Genomic DNA, 5,431 nt, shown 5'->3' on the forward strand with positions numbered 1-5,431 from the left:
AATGGCCTGATAGTCCAAAATCCAAATAGTTGATAAACACACACCTATATGAGCGTTGCCGATCGATAAAAATAACAAATGACAAGAATAGTAAGAGATTTTTTTTGCGAGAAGGCATAGTAAGAGTTAGCTTGTCATGTCATAATGAAACTGTATGGAGTGACATAGAGCGATGACACCAAAGCTAGAGCAAGGAGTAGACATAAAGTGATGACACCAAAGCTAGAGAAAGGAGTAGACCGAGATAAAAGAGGGTGAAGGGAGAGGCAATTTTGCCTTGTTGATGGGGTGCGAGAAATAAGACATGTGACCTTAAAATTAAGAACCAATGTTATAAGAGATAAAGCTGTCAGAACAAATACAACCAGAGCAACATTGTTATGTTATCCAACGCCAATTTTTTTTCTATACATATGAAATTTGACATGCATTATGTTTATATACATAACCAGTAAAAAATTCAAAAGCCCGTGGCAACGCACGGGCATTCTACTAGTCAATGATAGTAGCATACTTGAGAACCATCTTCTCCGCCCTGACAAACTTTCAAAGCTCCTCCTACAAATAAAATGCAAAGATATTAGCACTTAAAGTATCAACGAATATCATGAAGCATTGCCTCTAATAACACAGCTTGAAAGACAAAGCCTTGTTGAATGGTTGTTGCACGACATATCGAAGAGACTAACAAACTAAACTGAACTACAGTGCATCATTATAAGTTTTATTAAACAACATGAACAACTCATAGGAACAATGTACAAAGCTAGGGACACAGTAAAAATCTCGCGCACAAGAGTACATTAAACATAACCACTACACTCTTGAGATGGACCTCTCCTGATTTATCAAAGTCAAAATATCTATTTATTTTGTCCAATACTGCCGACAAGCTAAGCTAGATGGGGCTCTGGAATACCATGAAACATAAAATGTACAATGTCAAGTAATGCACATACATTTCCAGGTTCAACAATTAACCAGAGGCTCAATAGTAATCAACACATACATTTTCTCTTAAAAATCGTGGCAAAGAAATTGATGCCAAATTGCACACGGCAGTTTTGTGGGACTTATGAATTCATTTATCTCTGTACACAGGAGGGAAGAGACAATTTGTGCCCAGATTTTGTTTTCTTTTTCTGCTGAAAGTGTCATGCACATCATCGAAAATAAATTGTGTGGACACATCAATTACTTTTAAAGACAAACTATTGGAAGAGAACACATGTCTTCGGAGACTCGCAAAATTTAGAGCAGACCTTATAGAACATATATGGTGTTCTTGTTTCTATCTGTGCCTTCAAAATGACAAACCAAATGGACTGTGTCTTCGCTTTACCCTGAAATTGTGTAGCAAGGTTATTACATATTGTTAGTCACTTGAAGAATATGTACATCTAGTCCAGCTTACTTTTCTATATTTCTTGTGTGGGTTATGATACTCATCATCCGAGCAATCAGCCAAACCTGGAGCTTCACAGGAACAAAATAGTTACCATTGCCCATTATTTTACACCCTTTCCATGAATAAACCATAAATCCAGAGAGTATAGAAAAGATCGTCAGCACAATTTTCCTCCTACAAATTAACGAAGGGAATAAGAAATTGTGAAAAAATTAGCAGATAAAAAGAATTAACCGAGGGAGTATATTCAATCTATGGGGAGAGAAGGTTGGAAGGGGGATTCTGGAACATGACCTGTAGCTAGTTATCCTGACACCTGCAACCAATGATGGACATTAATTTATTTGCTGCAAACTGTCGTTGCCTCCACCCTCTCCTAAATCCCCTCATCTTCTTGCCCACCCCGCTGCCGCACCGTTCTTGCCATCTTGCGGCGCCACCTCGTTCTCCTTGCGGATCTCGCTGCCACCGATCCCTTGAAAAAATTCAGGCAAAGAAAGGCGTACATGGATGGATGGACCTGCTAGTCTACTCAGCCAGAGTAGACTGCTTGATTTGGCGTGGAACCGAATCCCACTCACGCCACAACAGGACCCAAAGCAGCAAAAGGCAGCAGAATCAATCGAGAGCATAACAAAGTTGATATAAATTACTCGTCGCATTACCCACCTTTTTTGGACGCCAAATCGAGCAAAGGAGGCGGCGGGGGAGAACTGGACCAGGCCCCCTAGGAGGCCCTCGAGTTGCCTCCACTTCATCTCCTCTCGCCGTCGCCGTCGTCGAATAGGCGCTGACTGGAGGAGACCCGAGTCGAGGCAGATCATATATCAAAGCCACCACTGCCAACTTACGCAACTACCAACATCTATCTTATTGAAACAGAAGAAATTTAGCTTAACTACATTATCTCACAATTTCATTAGAGGCTACAACAGCAGCAAGAAAGCATCATGGTTTAGGCTTCGCAACTACCAAAATGTGATCTCATGCGAAAAAAACGACAATAAATTGTTCGGCTTAGCATCATGTTTCAGCTTACACAACTACCAAAACATCAGGCTAAGCCATTGTCTTATAGTTTCAGGAAAAGGGACTACAAGGAAGTTCACCCATCAATGTGATTCAGATTCAACCTACCATAAGGTCAGAGAAGTTAATCATCGTCCGCGTTGGCTTCATCTGCTGCACTGTTTTAAATATGAGGGAAGGAAATTATCATCCACTAATAATCTAAATGAACTCTAGTACTGTATTATAAAGAACCAATTGAGACACACTCATGACAATCAAGCGTTCCTATGTCTGCAATGCACAAGATATATTGCATGTACATTCTTGCAGCACACACTATATAGTTGCTTCCTTAAACAAAAAATGTTAGCCCGTACAGCCATGCATCAAAATTGATAAATGTTCAGTTTTGATGAGGCATATATCACCTAAAGTACCAACAGTCTCCACCATCATCATCATGAGATCTATTATCGTTTGTAATTCATAGCTGATTTGAGAGAAGCATAGGATAAAATGAGGTAACAACAAGAGCTAGCAAATATAGTATATGTTCTGGCAATAGTACAGAAAACGCCAGAGTGCAAAAAATAGGACACCACACTGTTCCTGCTGGCCACAAAAGATGTAATTCCTGACTGTACTTATGCTAGGATCAGGATTAATTCACCCTGGTGCCCCCCCAAATAAGCTTGACAAGGTCTTCCCTAAGTTTGGTGAAACATCCCAAAACAAACCCCCAACTACCCAGCAGAAGAAAAAAGAACTATTGATTACACGAAGAGCATAAGAAGAAATATATCTTTTCCTACAGTCTGATTGGATTTCCAACACCTTGTAGTCACATACACAAAATAATCTGCACAATGAAAGATGAGATTATAGGGGCTAAATCAAACAGAGTAGTGGATGAGAAAAGAGCAAACTATTCAGGAAGAAGAGAAGAAGTAAGAGTACTGGTAATAGGTGGACTATTGTAGATTCATTCTCTGCATTACTGCTACTGCAAAATACGTTGATATACGAACATGCTAAAATACTGCAGTTTTTACAAAACTTTGTTGTCAAACAGTGTAAATCATGCTCAATTGTACTGGTAGCCAATATAGTCCACAAGACCCATGTCGTCAGAACTGAAGTTCTGAATTAACTATATTGTAATAGTCATCAAGCTGTAGCATTTCCTCCATATTTCAGCAATTCAACACACCATGTATTTATTTGTTTGAATATCATGTGAAATTAAACATGAATTCCTTCAATTCAGAAAATGAAACACAAGGTATGGAGAGATCAAGAATAAAAAATACCTGCAGGTTCTGAATTCTTTGCACATGCAGGCAAGGAGCTGGACACCCAAATTTGTGTCCTCGCCATATACCTGCGCGCAATACCTGATAAACATTCTTCTTAGATTAAGAATCGGTAAGCTATACAATTTTTTTTGTAGCACACAACTTTAGATCTGAAATTCAGTAGTAATAACTCATCTCCTTGTAGAACTCAACCACAGCAGACCAGAAGAGAAGGAAGGGAGATGCGATGTGTACCTGACATGAGGCAGCGACCGTGGCGAACAAATGGAGGCAGGACACCAGCATCTTGATGTTGCACGAGGTCTCAGGGGTTGCTGATGATATGCATCTGCTTGTGAATCCCCTGCTCCACGCCCTTGGCATCGCCCCCTGCTCCTCAACCCCTTGTGCCGCTCGTGTCCAGGCACATGGGAGAAGCTTGAGGTTGCCGCACGCCTGCTCGTCCCTCCCGCCGCCACCAGCAACCGGCGCCCATGAAAAGCGGCGGCGCTTCCCTCGCCCTCGAGCGTCCGCATCCGAGAGTCACTCCGCGTGGCAGGTTGAGACCCGTCGAGGCGAATACGGCTTGGGGAGGTGTTGGCGGCGGCAACCCTAGCGGCGGCGGCGGCGGCTGCAGTGGAAAGAACGAGAGAGATGGAAAGTTGCGTGCAATGGGAAGCAAACGCGAGGCGCTCTTCTCGTTCTCCTGTAATGTGGTGAGCCAACCAGGACCAAAAATGGAACAACACGAATACGCCAATACGGAACGAGCTTTTCCACACGATCCCTGGCGCCACGTGGCTATCGTGAGCGTTAGCTCTTGATGCACACCTTATTATTTTTGATAGTAAGCTTTCACGTGCAATGCACGTCTTGACTAATACAAGAATAATATAATCAGCAAATCAAATCATGAGACATTCAATTTAATACTCGCAATCATGCACACGTAATGTAAACCATGAAAAATATGAATTTAAGACCACTAACCCTAAACCCTAAACCCTAAACTCTAAACCCTAAAGTAAACAATTGCTCACAAAATAGACTATGAATAGGAATATAAGACATAAATGAATAAACAAGTATAAAAGCAATGCAAACACAAATTAAGGGCACATAATTATGAAAAAAAATGGAACACAATGTACAAGACAGCAATATCCAACCATGTTATGAAATGTATGGAGTAAGTTCAAACTTTGAGTGGTATCGTTTATTCCATGTCAATAATACATAAAAATACATCGGACAGAGAATACAGAAACCAAGCAAGAATTTTTTTCTATTGCGCCAGCCCAATAAATCCACTTGCGCGATACCATCCCATCTCCATTGAGATGCCTTCACCAAGATTATGATCTCTGCTTCGTCTTTATCCAGGGTCATTACTGAAAAGGTATTTAAGTTGTTCAATGATCATCACACAATATCAGAGATAAATAGTACTTTCATGGAGAAACAATTAAAAGAAAAGACACTTTGCTAGCGGTCTCGGAGTACCGTATACACAGTTGTACTGCCAGGGTAAGAAATGACAAAAACATAAAAAAATCTGATATTACATCATGCCCGTGCATTGCAACGGGACAAAGATTGCCTATTTAAATACCGAGACATTGATAAAAACATCATACAATTTATAAGCATGGGCTGGAGCAAAATATTCGATATAATAAGATAGTTCAGAGTTGTGAGAACAGTTGGATGTGATTCC

At 40.7% G+C, this 5,431-nt stretch overlaps 1 long non-coding RNA gene across 9 annotated transcripts; it reads right to left on the bottom strand.

Annotated features, from left to right (window-relative positions):
* Window positions 1-305: 305 nt before the first annotated feature.
* On the bottom strand, window positions 306-4,436 carry LOC123128036 (uncharacterized). 9 transcript variants are annotated; one of them, XR_006462915.1, is made up of 6 exons: window positions 3,970-4,436; window positions 2,546-3,813; window positions 2,078-2,202; window positions 1,415-1,870; window positions 1,263-1,343; window positions 306-558 (listed from the first exon to the last, which is right to left on the bottom strand). It is a non-coding gene; the product is annotated as an uncharacterized lncRNA (long non-coding RNA). The 9 variants fall into 9 exon arrangements; XR_006462913.1 differs by having other exon boundaries at window positions 1,415-2,273; window positions 2,546-2,595; window positions 3,730-3,813; window positions 3,970-4,435; XR_006462910.1 differs by having other exon boundaries at window positions 1,415-2,202; window positions 2,546-2,595; window positions 3,730-3,813; window positions 3,970-4,434.
* Window positions 4,437-5,431: the final 995 nt, after the last annotated feature.

The sequence above is a fragment of the Triticum aestivum genome, chromosome 6A (genome assembly GCF_018294505.1).
Source record: "Triticum aestivum cultivar Chinese Spring chromosome 6A, IWGSC CS RefSeq v2.1, whole genome shotgun sequence".
Taxonomy (NCBI): Eukaryota; Viridiplantae; Streptophyta; class Magnoliopsida; order Poales; family Poaceae; genus Triticum; species Triticum aestivum.